The sequence below is a fragment of the Equus asinus genome, chromosome 4 (genome assembly GCF_041296235.1).
Source record: "Equus asinus isolate D_3611 breed Donkey chromosome 4, EquAss-T2T_v2, whole genome shotgun sequence".
Lineage (NCBI taxonomy): Eukaryota > Metazoa > Chordata > Mammalia > Perissodactyla > Equidae > Equus > Equus asinus.
Window position 1 is genome coordinate 35,851,042 of NC_091793.1, and position 14,543 is coordinate 35,865,584.

Consider the following 14,543-nt stretch of genomic DNA (forward strand, 5'->3'; position numbering starts at 1 on the left):
TTTTATAGTTCAGGAACTGAGGCACAGAGAGTTTAAGTAACTTGTCCAAGGTTTAGAAATGGCAGAGCTAATATTTATCTTGTCAGGCCTCAAAGCTCACATCTTTACCCCCTACACTACACCGCTTCCCGAAACAGCAAATAATAAAATTCCATGCTGCTGTAATTATTCTTGTCATTGTCCCTCAGAGCAGGTGCCCATTTCTCCCTAAACCAGGGACCCCTAGAATGGGCCTGGAGTCCTCATTACACTGGGGCAAATCTCTCTCATTTTTATGTCCTGTAAATGTATATAGCTAGCGTGGTGGAATGGGGAGGGGAAGGACACTGGGACTTTGAAGCCATTCTTGCAGATGACTGCTGCCTCTTTATTAACTTCCCTGAGAGTCCATTTCCTCATCTAGAGAATAGTTACATATCAACTTATGAAGGTAACGCCGTATGCCGTGCAATACCTATGAGGCGAGCAGGTAACACCTAAGAGATAACACCTATTAAGGTAACACCTACTACCACGCCCGGCACAGAGCTGCATGTTCTGTAGATGTTTGTCTTCCTCCCTCACCCATAATTCTAGTCCTGCACTCTGCCGACCCCGCAGTGTGCAGAAATTGCTGCGTTTCACTCATCCTGCTGCCTGGATCTGAGATATCAGAGGTCAGTACCTCTCCTTCCTTTTGCCAGCACCTTTACAAACTGCATCCTTTATTTTTGTACTGTCTCTCCTCTGAGGATCCCTAAGGGCTTGGCAGACCCCAGGGAGGAAAATATAAACCATTTTTATTTTGCCAAGAGGGAAGCTGGGACACAATGCAAGATCAACGGTTTTCCTGGAAAAATTCAAAAGAAATTCCAAATTTTCTTCCTTCCCACAGTCCATCCCAGTATTGGAATTGCTCCCCTGGAAGCCAGATGACAGCAGCCGGCAATCAGGGACCACTGCATGGCCCCCGAGGAATGCTCAGCAGGGACTGGCTGGGGGCAGGTTTTCCATCGTCCATCGTCACATCTTCGGAAACTGCCACCCCTGAACGACAGCAGTTTCGGTTCAGGAGTCACTTCATTCTGAAACAATTGCCAAGCCCAGGGGTACCCAGCCTGTGGCTTTGGATAGGAGTGAGTGACGTGCTTCCTCCAATTTATGCCCCTCCCTTTGAGAAAACGCTCATCGCTAGGTGATGTTAACCTCTTGTGTCATCCTCTATTTTTAGCCTCCATGAGAGTGACGAATCAGGTTATAATCTGACAGTGTGCTTAAAGACATATTAGCAGCAAATTAAATTACCGTGCCTCAGACATCACATACATTTGTAAAGAATAGAGCAAGAAAGCATTATCGCTGCCCAATTTCAATCTACACCCATTATAACCTAATTTTTTAGAAAAATGACCCATTATACATCATAAGATTGAATATGACTCTAAGATTAACTAAGCTTCCTCCAATTTTAATCAAGCCTCACATACCAGGCAGCTCATTCCAAAGCTGGAGATTGAAACGATTTCTCTTGCATATTATCATTATGCTGTGAGCTCAGACACTGCTGGTAGAGGCAAGACTCTCAATCATTCAGATATATATGGAGCACTGACTCGCTGTCAGGCCCTGTCTTGGGCACTGGGAAGACAAGGGTGAAGAAAAGCAAGACGTAAGTCGTACACTTGTGGAGCTGGTTTAGTGAGTAGATAGATGTTAAGTGAATAATCAAATAAATAAATGGTTGGGATTGAGTGCTGAAATTACATTAGGTCTCTGATTCTGTCTCCCTCTCCATCCATCTCTTAGCTCTTCTGTCTTCTATTTGGCTTCCTCTTCAGCATCCTCTCTCTCTGAGACTAAGATGGCCATTTGCAGCTCCTGACGACTGTAGTGCTAATGAAAGATGATCTCAGAGCCCCAGCAAAGTCCCAAGGAGGATGCTGATTGGCCTGGTTCAGATCACATGCTCATTGCTGTACTGGCACAGAGACTGGGAAAGGAATATTCTGATTGGCCAGCCCAGGTCACATGCGCACTCTCAGGGTGGGGAAGGGAAGGGCAGTGGTAGTCTCTTTGGCACCATACAGCCAAAGGAGAGGGTAGTTTCCCAAATGAAAGCATGATGGGCCAATGAACATCCACCAAATGTCAGAAAGTTAATGTTTAAAGTTAGTCAGGTAAAGAAGAAAAGAAGTAGCATTGTAAATTATGCTTTTTCTGTGTTTCTTCGGACTCCTCTAAGGGTCAGGCACTGAGGCATACAGCATGGAAGAGAGAGAGGATTCCAGAACCAGACAGACATGGGCTCAAATTCTGCCTCCATTACTTCTGAGTGGGTATGTGGCCTTGGGCAAGTCATCTAACCTTCTCTAAGAGAGTTTCTCCACTGTTTGCATGGATAATAATTCCACCCCCATAGGATTGTTGGGGAGATGAAATGATATAATGTAAACGAAGAAGCACGGTGTTGGGAGAATTGGAAGTGCTTGGTGGATGGTGGACATTTAGAAATCCCCCTGAAGTATCATATTGTGTAACAAACATTGTAGACAGGCTCCTAACTATGTGGCCTTGGGCAAGTCATCTAACCTTCTCTAAGAGAGTTTCTCCACTGTTTGCATGGATAATAATTCCGCCCCCATAGGATTGTTGGGGAGATGAAATGATATAATGTAAACGAAGAAGCACGGTGTTGGGAGAATTGGAAGTGCTTGGTGGATGGTGGACATTTAGAAATCCCCCTGAAGTATCATATTGTGTAACAAACATTGTAGACAGGCTCCTAACTTGTGAGGTAGAGGGAGGGAATAAAAAGTGCTCTGATAGAAATAAACAAGAAAAACCAACAAACTCCAAATCTGATAGAGTAATAAGTGTGGAGACCTCCTTTAGCTAGCATAGACCCGGAAGGCCTCTCAGAGAAGGTGATATGTGAGCTGAGACTTGAAGGATAAGAAAGATATTGCCATGCAAAGAATTTGGAGAGAGGGTTCTAGACAGAGAGAACAGCAAGTGCAAAGGCCCTGAGGCAGGAAAGGGATGGGTGTGTTCAAGGAACAGAAGGAAAGCCATGGTGGAAGGTGGAATGGTGAGATTAAAAAGGTAGGTAGGAAACATCATAGAAGGCCTTTCAGACCGTAGTAAGAACTAAGTTCCACACTGAATGCCTTGTGTGGTTAAAATCCTAGTAAGATAATTAGAGTGGTTGGGCACAGAGTAGAATGGTTAAGGGCATGTGTAGGGAGACTTGTTAGGAGGCCATTGCAATTGTCTAGGTAGTAGACAATGGGGACTTATCCTAAGGGGATGGTGGGGGAGATGGAGAGAAATGCATGGATTAAAGATATATTTTGGTTGTAGGACCAGGAAGATCCAGAGATGGATTTGTATGCGCGTGAGGAAGGACAGAGAGGAATTAAAGATTGATCTTGACACTGGGGTTTGAGCAACTACTTGGGCGAATGTGGGGCCATTTGCTGAGATGAGGAAGCCTGGGGAAGAAACAGATTTAAGAAATTGAGTTTGAGGTGCCTATAGGGACCCAGTGGCAGAATGAGTTAGGCAGTTAGATGGATAAGTCTGGTCTCAAAGGAGAGGCCAGGGCTGGGGTACAAATTAGAAGTCGTGGGATTGGATGAATTTATCAGGAAAGAGGGGAGAGAAGAGAATGGGAAAGTTCCAGCTTCGAGGTTCTCCTGCATGGTCTTGAGACTCACAGAGGAAGAGTCACAAAGGGAGAGAAGCTGGGACCCAGGAGGGAAACAAGCACAGTCAGGGGGATAGAGACCAAAAGAGAAAAATACTTCAAAAAGAAGGAAGCGGTCAACTCTGGTGAACGCTGTTGAGAGATTAGTAAGACGAGGACAAGGAAATGAGCTTTAAATTTAGAAAGAAAAAAAATCCACCCTTTACAGCAGTGCCCTCAGACGGATCCTTCTAAAACAAATCTGATAATGTTATACCCTTGATTACAAAATTCAGTGGCTCACCACCAACTCCTTAGCAGGGCACATTGACCTGCTTCTTCCCAGCTTGCCCGCCTTCTGCTCTCACTCCACCCCCTCACTCTTTTGCCCATGCTTCCTCTGAGCTGCAGGCACAGACTGGTCCCACCTCTCTTAGCATCCCCTGCTCTCCGGGTCTGTGCACACAGTTTCTGGGACGTGCGCTGCCCTTCCCTTGCTCCGGATGGATGTCGCACCCCTGACCCAGCCCTGATTCCACCTCCAGATAGTGTTGTCTGAGCCATTCTCTAGACTCTCACAAACCCCCTGCTCAGATCTCTACTACAGCACTCCTCAGGCTGCATTAGAATTGTTTTCCTATTCATTTCACCCATTAGAGATGAACTCCTCTACAGGTGGAACTGTGTTTTGTGCATCTTTAGTGCCCAGCACAACACCTAATCCTAGCAGATGCCTACTGGGTATTTGTTGAAGAAATTCCCCAAAGACTATTATTTCAAATAGGAGTTCTAACTATTCTTAAATGAAATGCAAAGTTTAAAATATACTTTTTGGGGGCTGGCTGGTGGCGTAGTGGTTAAGTTTGTGTTCTACGCTTCGATGGATCCTGGGCGTGGACCTACACACTGCTCATCAAGCCATGCTGTGGTGGCATCCCACATAGAAGAATAGAAGGACTTACAACTATGTACTGGGGCTTTGGGGAGAAAAAAAAAGAGGAAGATTGGCAACAGATGTTAGTTCAGGGCCAGTCCTCACCAAAAACCATACCTTTAAAAATGATTTGGCTCTGAAGCAAAGAAAACTCATTAAAAAAAAAGGGGGCTGGCCCAGTGGCACAGCAGTTAAGTTCACACATTCTGCTTCGGTGGCCTGGGGTTCACTGGTTCTGATCCCGGGTACGGACATGGCACCGCTTGGCAAGCCATGCTGTGGTAGGCGTCCCACATATAAAGTGGAGGAAGATGGGCATGGATGTTAGCTCAGGACCAGTCTTCCTCAGCAAAAAGAGGAGGATTGGCAGCAGTTAGCTCAGGGCTAATCTTCTTATATATATATATATACATAACCTAAATATATATATAACCTAAATACACATACAAGTCCCCTCACTCAAAAAATCATCTTAAAGAATACAAAAATATGAACATTCCCTGTTATGGTGGAATTGTGTCCTCGACCACCCCATTCCTGCCAAAAAAAAAAAAAAAAAAGATATATTTAAGTCCTAATTCCCAATACCTCAGAACGGGATTTTATTTGGAAATAGGGTCTTTGTAGAGTTAATCAATTTAAGATGAGGCCAGTAGGGTGGGCTCTAATCCAACATAACTGACGTTCTTATAGAAAGGGCAAATCTGGATGCAGAGACAGACACACACAGGGGGAAGACCACGTGAAGACACAGGGAGAGCGCCTTGTGAAGATGGCGGGTTGCAGTGAAGCATCTGCAAGCCAAGGAATGCTCGGGCTCCCAGAAGCTAGGAGGGAGACCCAGAATGGTTCCTTCCTGGCAGTTTCAGAGGGAGCACGGCTCTGCCAACATGTTCATTTTGGACTGCTGGTCTCCAAAACTGAGACAATAGATTTCTGTCATTCTAAGCCACCCAGTTTTTGATGCTTTGTCATGACACCCCTGGGAAATGAATACATACATCCCCCAACAAAGAGGAAGCTCAGAATGTATTTTCTTTGCTTTGTCACTTTGGCATTCCATAAATATAACTAAACTCTTTATGCTGAAAATGAAAAAGTACAGGAAAAAACCCAAACAGAACTCTCCTCAATTTTGCCTAACAGAGAATTAAGAAGAATCCCCAAAGACCTCACTTTAATCAGGTTTAAATTAATCTACATTTTGTGTTTAGAGTAATATTAAATTAACTGAATGCATTTTTATAATAATAAAGTATTCTGAACAGTGGAAATTGATTATATTAAATTGAGTACTCTATTTTTATTTAGTAAAAGAAAGTTATGCATTTTCTTCCGCTCATTTTACAATCTTAGATGAGACTTTATTTTAAAATAAAAGAATCTATTAATCAAAAAGTACTCTATGAAAACTATAAAGTTCTGAGCCAAAACAGTGGGATGGTGTGATGGTTAATTTTATGCGTTAACTTGACTGGGCTAAGGGATGCCCAGATAGCTGGTAAGACCTTATTTCTGAGTATACCTGTGAGGGTGCTTCTGGAAGAGATTAGCATTTGATCAGTAGACTGAGTAAAGCAGATGGCCCTCATGAAAGTAGACAGGCATTGTCCAATCCATTGAGGGCCTGAATAGAACAAAAAAGCGGAAGAAGGACAAATTTGCTCTTTGCTTGAGTTGCGACATCCATCTTCTGCCCTCGGACATTGATGCTTCTGGTTCTTGGGCCTTCAGACTTAGACTGAATTACACCACTGACCTTCCTGGTTCTCCAGGAACCTTGCAAACAGCAGACTAGGGGACTTCTCAGCCTCCATAACTCCATGAGCCAGTTCCAATAATAAATCTCCCTATATATATCTCTATATATCTTATTGTTTCTATTTCTCTGGAGAACTGTGACTAATACAGATGGGGAGGTGAAATTTTCCAGAATTCATGGGGAGGTGGCAGAGAAATTATCATTGACGGATTTGAATAGAGAAGAAAAAAGAAAAGAGGCCAATAGTTTCAGGATGCACTGGTCAATCTAACCAGGAAAACAGAAGCCGTTTGAATGTTCGAATAGAGGGAATTTAATACAGGGAATTGATTACACATTATGGAAGAGCTAAGCACCAAACACGACAATGAGGCAAACCTGAAACTGACAACGGAAGCAACCATTGCTGTAGCCTTAGGCTAGAGCAGCTTTCTTGATCTGGGCACTGCTGACATTTTGGGTCAGATAATCCCCTGTCGTGGGGGCGCTGTCCTATGCATCACAGGATGTTTACCGTTCTCTCTGGCTTTTATCCACTAGATGCCAGTAGCACCCTCCACCCAAGTTGTAACAACCAAAACTATTTCCAGACATTGCTAAATGTCGCGTGAGTGGGGAAGGTGGGGGGTAGGGAGGAGGGATAGACAGAAATCTTCCCAGCTGAGAACCACTGAGCTAGAGGGACAAAAGGAGGAGCTGGTGTTCAGAACCCAAGGTCACCCAGGAAAAGCTGGAACCATCAAGCAGAGAAGTCTAGTGAAAGTTTGAAACAGGGAAAGAAGCCTTAGGCAGAGAGGGAAAGGGAGAAATATCCTGGCTTCTCCCCTGCCCCCTCAGTCTCCTGCAGGCTGGTGTTGGCCTCCTCACACACGCAGCAGAACAAGGGAAAGGCAAGAAGTGGTTCTGAGAATGTAGGCCCAGGATCAGCACAGAGATTCCCTTAAAACTTTGGTTCTGAATGAGACAAACATTTAAATCTGAGGTCCACCCTTGAGACTGGTGCTCATTCAACGGGCCAGATCACCAAGTGATAGCTATACTATACAGAGGCAACTTACTGTGAAACCAAAGAAATCCCCCACTTGCACAGGTGATTTCCAAGGTCCTAGAAGACCCCTAGTAATGCACTCAACATAGTCTCACGTTTCAGTAAAATTTGCATTGCACTTCCCCTCATGTTGGGTGGAATTAGAGTGGGTGTGGACATTTTGGAGATCTGGTTAAAGGAAAGTTGAGGTGCATTTCAGCACTACCTTTGGACTTGAGCAATAGGGGCTCCTGCCCTGGGCCCCACATGTTAAAGGGCCTCACTCTGGCTCTCCTCCTGCTGTACCCCTCCCCTCAAGATGAGAAGTCTTCAGGGTCAAGGGGGTATGCCAACCCAGAATTTATGCCCTCCCATTCTCGCCCCTACTTTGAGTACCCAGGACCCCAGAATTCCCTGCCCAAATGGCCTGGAGTCTGCTTCTGGGATCTACATGGGCCTCTCCTCTAAGTCCAGCCTCCCAAGAGTGGACCATGCTGTAGGGGTGCACATCCCTTGGCCTAACAGCTGGTTGAGGCATGGCTGGTTGCTGGAGGTTATGGATAAATCCTGGATGTGTGGACTAGAGTGTCCACTCACGTTGTGAGAGGCCCCTCATGGTGTGGAATGGAGCTGGTAATGGGAAGAGAAGGGGGTCATAAATAAGCAATAGAATCAATAGAAATTATTCTGACATTGAGAAGCACTTTTTGTAAGACAATTTTTTTTTTCAAATTATACCCAAAGCAGGAATTATTAAGAGGAAGAGATAAGTTTTAGAATAAAGAATAGGCTTTTATATTGATCTAATTTGCAATACTAGACATCATAATCCACCAGTACAATGGGTTACCAATGACAAACTGGTTAGGAAGTCATCAGTTCAAAAAGTATTTAAGATTAGCCCTTGTGCGAGAAAACTTGAAATGTGTGTGAAGTCTTACAGCTTGTATGTGAAAGACACATGATGTAGGGGTTCTCAAATTTGGCAATTTAAAAAACTTACATGAGTTACCAATAACCAGTTCTAAGAGTGAAAAGCCTTTTCTAATATATCAATAATAAAAAAAATTATTTAACCATGCTAGAGGAAAGACTGAATTATCTTTCTATGGAAAATATTACAAAATCATTGTCATATGAAGAAGTATACAGAGGTATGTCATCAAAAAATATACAGATAAAGGCATTAAAGAGATGTGTCAAGTAGTCAAAGAATAAAGATATTATTTTTCTAGGGCCGGCCCAGTGGTGCAGCAGTTAAGTGCCCACGTTCTGCTTCGGCGGCCCAGAGTTCGATGGTTCGGATCCCACGTGCAGACATGGCACCGCTTGGCACGCCATGCTGTGACAGGCATCCCACATGTAAAAAAAAAAAAGTAGAGGACGATGGGCATGGATGTTAGCTCAGGGCCAATCTTCCTCAGCGAAAAAAGGAGGATTGGCAGAAGTAGGCTCAGGGCTAATCTTCCTCAAAAAAGAAAAAGATTATTTTTCTAGATTTTTGTAGTATTTGTCAGCTTTTTAAATTTAATTTGCCATAATTTCTCTTCCTTTTTTCAGTAAATATTCAACTTCATACTTAATTTTATGTTCATAATTTTGCATTCTCTTTCCTAAGGAAAGCACCCACCTACCCCCAAACTGTGTAAGCTTTAGATTCCACAAAACCTGGATCTTCCTCGGGCATCACACTTTATTACGTGAATTGCTTGGGTGTGAAGAGGTAAAGTGAGAGGGTCTTGGGGCCTATTTATAGAAAATTATCTGAATGGGCAGCTCATCCTGATGCCCGAGATGTCAAGATGTGTTATTTCAAGGTAAGTGAGTCAGCAACTGGCGCTTCCTGAATGTCATTTTCAGATGACTGAATTATGTCCTCGTTTCTCCTTGTTTTTGTTCTGTAGTCGTGGTGGCAGCTGATAACAGGAGAGAGAACCGGGCAAGGGGCAGATGACTGTTTAGCCATGACTCCACAGCCTCTCACGCGGTAGGGAGCAAAGAAAGACAATGGTAAAAAAAAAAAAAGCCCACCAGAACATGCCCTCAATCCTGACACAACGCCGGTGTCCTTCCAGAAGCGCCAAGGACAATACCTGAAGCAGGCAGAGCAGGGACGTGGGTGGTGAAAGGCCACAGGAGCCAGAGCCAGCTGGTCTCCTTTGTGAGACTACAGGCTGCAGAGCCATGACTATTCTTCTCAACGAACAACACACAGGGATTAATTCTTAATATGTCATTTATTATTTCTTTCAGAATGAAGACATTTCACCCTAAAGTGTATTAGGTTTCTGAGTGCTCACATTTCCTCAAATATAGTTCGTGGGATTTGCGGATGTAATTTCTACATAAGTTGGCGTGGCTCAGGGCTTTGGAAAGATGGCCTGCCCAGGGCAAGGCCGCCTGCCCATGTTCCAGCCAAGCTTCTTTGATTCCTTAAAGACTGTACAGAAAGCCTTTATGGTTAAACAAAGGGGGTTGAACACAGGCTTTCATCTCTTCTCCCTTCTGAAATCCCAATAACACGACTGTAGAAGAATAAAATAGGTATAAATCCACAAGTACAAAAAGAATGAGAGAGAAGATGACCGCCGACACAGTGGAAGCTGTAGTGCTGAGAAGTGGGACCTGGCAGGACAGAGAAAGCTGGATCAGAAACACTCATCCTACTCCAGGCCAGAACTGATGGCTTTCACAAAGTAATTTGAATTTATGAGTTATGGGATTATTTTCTTTTATAACATGGATCACGAAAGGTTATAGAATGAAGAGCTTTCATTTGCCAAATAGGGGCAGTTAATCAGGAGCAAGCTGATTTTTACCCCAGACCCACTCTGCATCCCTGGCCAAGAAGTTCTCTTTCTGGAGAGTTGGGCCCGCAAACCCTGGACTCAGGGAGGGCTTCGGTGAGACATCTGACCCCAAGCAGAGGGAGAAGGGGAGGCAACTCTGAAAGACACACACTGAAGGAAGGGAAGAGAGGTTTCACCAGAGGACAGTTGGGGTTATAGCAACAACAGCTCATGTTTAAATGATGTGCCAAGCAGTGTTCAAAACACTTTATAACATTAACTCAATTAATTCTCACAACAACAGTATACTGGAGGTACAATTGTCATTTTATTTTACATATAAGGAGCCTGAGACACAGACAGCTTAAGGACATTCCCCAAGGTCACACAGCCAGTAAGTGGCAGAGCTAGAGATGAACTCAGCGAGTCTGGCTATATTGAGAGAGGGAGATGGATCCTGGGTGGCAAAACCACAAAAGGTCTACCACAGGGAGAATCGTGACTTACACAGTAAAAATTTCATTAAATTGTGTGGACTGTATGCGGTTGTATCATATTTCCAACAGTTACAATGTAGGACAAGCAAACGACATCAGGCCAACCTCGTCCCTTCTGAGCAGATCCTCTTCGGCAGCAGGTCCCCCTCTAGCTATAGGTCTGTGCAGGTCTGAATAATGGGCCTCCGAAAGATATCCTGTCTTAATCCTTGGAACCTGTTTCCTTAGATGGTAAGAGGGGCTCTGCAGGTGTGATTAAATGCAGGATCTCGAGATTCTCCAATCCTTACAGGAGACTCCGGGCTCCCTTGCACTTCCACAGCTCAGACCATGAGGTGAGGGGCTCACAGGGTAGACACCCTCTGCAAATACCATGCAGAGCCCTCATCACTGTTCCCATCGCTGGTAAGAATATGCTGACAAAGGTGAGTGGGACCTCAGGCAGATCTGTCTCTGAGCCGTGAGATTAACTGAAATTTGGCACTGATTACATACTACAATGGATACCCATATAAGAAATGGTTTATAATCACAGAACACAAAGCTAAACATACTAAGACGTTCGTAGGGCTCAAATGCTAAAATGCAAATGGGCTCTGCTCAGGAATCAGAATTTCTAGAGTGCCAAAGACTTTGCTGTGGTTTCAAGGAAAGAATCATGAATAAAGCTTGGTTCAGCTATGTCTATAAAAAAGATGAAACTTCATTAGTCATGGATGGGGGTTGGTGTGTGATCAACAGCCCACCTGTTCTCTTGGTGGAAATCATGTCTATTCATGTTTAAGCTATTTTGATATTGTAAATCTATAATCCTAAAATGACCTTCGTAGCTGAAGGAAAGAGGAAGGAACCCCACTGGGACACCTGAATGAATCACTAGAGACTTGAACAGATGGAAGGAGCAAATAATATAACCCAGCAAAGGTGCCAAGCAAGTCATTTGTCTTAGGATCTGTCAATCATTTCAGGTCTGCAAAAGGACTGTGAAGTCCATGTGTTTCTCACACAAGGAGCAGGAGTTTATTGGGTGTACCCATAAGAGTTATGAACCAGCAAAAGATGCATGCAGTCAGGAGCTGCAGGGAGACGTCTGGGTGGCTATGCAACTACTAGGAAAGTTAGGCTCAGACCTTGACTTAGAACAGTGATATCCAGAAGAGGTTCATAGTCACTCTTCATCCCATGTCCATGGCAGACATTACTAAGTGATCACTGCACACTTTCTTGATGAAGCCAGAGGTGGCCTCAGAATCTTTTTTAGCACAGATCTTGGACCTAATACTTACTGATCAGAGTTGACCCACAAGATAAAACCCATTTGTTATCCCTGGTTTAGAACAAGAGGTAAAGGAACCAACCGTTAGTTAGAATAGGATCTGCATTAATATCTGTCTTGAGAAAGCACCAGGGGCACATTTTGTAAAACAGAGAGATCTGGGCAAGAAAGAAGGGAAGAATTCCAGGGGCTGGAGTCAGTGAGGCATCCACAAAGTTACAGGAGATGACACTAGCCAGGCTGAAGTCTAGTGAAGAACTTCAGCAACTATTTCCTCATGTCTCTTTGGCCTTAATGGGGTCATGTGCCCATCGTGGGCCAATCACTGTGGTCAGAAATGGGCTTTGCTGATTGGTTTGAGTTCATCAGAGCCCACATGTGGAGCTAAGGGCGTTCCCACCTAAACCGCGTGATTAAGAGTGGGGAGAGGTGGCTCCCCTAAGGGAACTGGGGTACTCTTACCATGAAGGCAGAGACTTAATGCTGAGGAATAAACAATAGGTGTTATTTACACTGGGCAGGTTTCACAAGGACCAGAGAGCTTTTCTAGAAGGGCAGACGAGGCATCTATAAAGCAGGGGCGGAGTGGCCTGACCCCGAGGAAATAACTTCTGGGGACTAGTTTGGAAGTACTTTCCTCTTACGAGAGACCTAGGAATCCACACCTGCCACAAAAATGAGGAAACAAGTTTAGGTTACAACTCAGAATGTCCTCAGACTTAGCAAAGACACCAGCTTGAATTTTCCTGGGCTAAACACTTTAGGACAACTTTCCAACATCATTTAAGGGGAAACCTTGGAACCAGCCAGGAACTAGGTCTTACAGCCCAAAAATAATAATAGCAAGTGATTTCTGCAAACTGTGCAAACACTTCATGTTTGTAATTTTGTTTCCCCAAAGATTTCCCCAAAGTGTTAGCAACAAACTCCTCAAGTCAGAAAGGTGCTAGGTGCTTGCCTTCCAGGGGAAGGCAGCTGAGGGATTGTGTCCTATTTCTTTTCCACTCTTGGAAACAGAAAATCTCCCAGAGACAGAGAGGGAGATGACAGCTTTGAAAAGAAAGGGAGGGGGGCTGGCCCCATGGCCGAGTGGTTGGGTTCGCGTGCTCCGCTGCAGGCGGCCCAGTGTTTCGTTGGTTCCAATCCTGGGCGCGGACATGGCACTGCTCATCGGGCCACGCTGGGGCAGCGTCCCACATGCTACAGCTGGAGGGACCTACAACGAAGAGTATACAGCTATGTACCGGGGGGCTTTGGGGAGAAAAAGGAAAAAATAATAAAATAAAATAAAGAAAAGAAAGGGAGGGTTGGCCCTGTGGCCGAGTGGTTAAGTTCGGGCACTCCGCTTCAGCGGCTCAGGGTTTCCCTGGTTTGGATCCTGGGCGTAGACATGGCACCACTCATCAGGCCACGCTGAGGCGGCATCCCACATGCCACAACTAGAAGGACCCACAATTAAAATATACAACTATGTACTCAGGGGATTTGGGGAGAAAAAGCAGGGAAAAAAAAATACTGGCAACAGTTGTTAGCTCAGGTGCCAATCTTAAAAAAAAAAAAAAGAAAGGGAGTTTGGATGCTTGGGACCTATGGAACAGAGGAAAGGTACATAAAGGCAGTGATGAGAAGGCAGTGTGTGGGCTTCACGGGCAGAAAACCCATGGGTTACACAGGAATAAGAATTTGTAAATAAGGCCATCAGAGGAAAGACAGCTGGAAGTCTGCTACGGTTTCTTCACAAACGGCTTCAGTTAGGTTAGGTATCGTTCAGCTGTAGGCGTTAGAAAACCTTCCCCAAACTGGCTTAGAAAAAGAATTTATTAGCTTACATATTTGAAAGAGACAAATGTAGAATGGACTTTGGACAAGATTTGATCCAGCAACTCAAAGGATTCAGTTTCTCCCATGTCTACTCTCTTATTCTAAGGCTGGCTCTCCTAGTTGGAGGCATGCTTCCTTATTAATACCAAATAGAAGAGAAAGGACTATGTGGCCCAGACTCCCAATCAAAGGACCTCTGATGGGACTAGCTTAAGTCTTGTGACTACCTTTGACCCAACCCCTGTGTCTAGGCGGAGGTAAATCAGGTTCTAATTAGATGGCTATGGAGTCCATCACATAAATTCTGCATGGCTGAGAATGGTGGGAGTGATGGTTTCCTAAAATAAACAGGATATTGTTACTCTGAAGGAAGGGGAACAGAGGTCGGACAGCCAACGATAGGTGTCCTAGCATCAGATGAACAGGAATAGGTGAAATGCATATATGCATATTCTAAATCAAAGATAAAGGTAAAGACTGAAAGTCTCCTGGAACTCACTTGTCCTTTAAAAAAATGATGATGACTGGAATAGAAGGCTGCCGTGGTGTGACTGTGGGCTTGCTCAGCTGGCTAGCAGCTGCTCCGCCAAATGAAATGAGACCCACAGGAAAACGACTCACATGAATAATCTCTGAAGATGGATCTTGATACATATACTTTACCCAGTGTTCTCGGAGGGACTCACAGGACACACCCCAAAGAGTGAGTTAATGTTCTGTTAAGTTCTCGCTTTATTTATTTACAAGGATGGTTTCTTCCTGACACCCAGCAC

General features: G+C 44.4%; 1 long non-coding RNA gene across 2 annotated transcripts in view; it reads left to right on the forward strand.

Annotated features, from left to right (window-relative positions):
• The window catches only part of LOC139045052 (uncharacterized), a 70,541-nt gene extending 57,381 nt beyond the window's left edge, over positions 1-13,160 (forward strand). For both annotated transcript variants that reach the window (XR_011502640.1, XR_011502639.1), the window contains exon 4: positions 875-13,160. This is a non-coding gene — a long non-coding RNA (uncharacterized lncRNA). The remainder of the gene's footprint in view (positions 1-874) is intronic.
• The last annotated feature ends 1,383 nt before the right edge of the window (positions 13,161-14,543 follow it).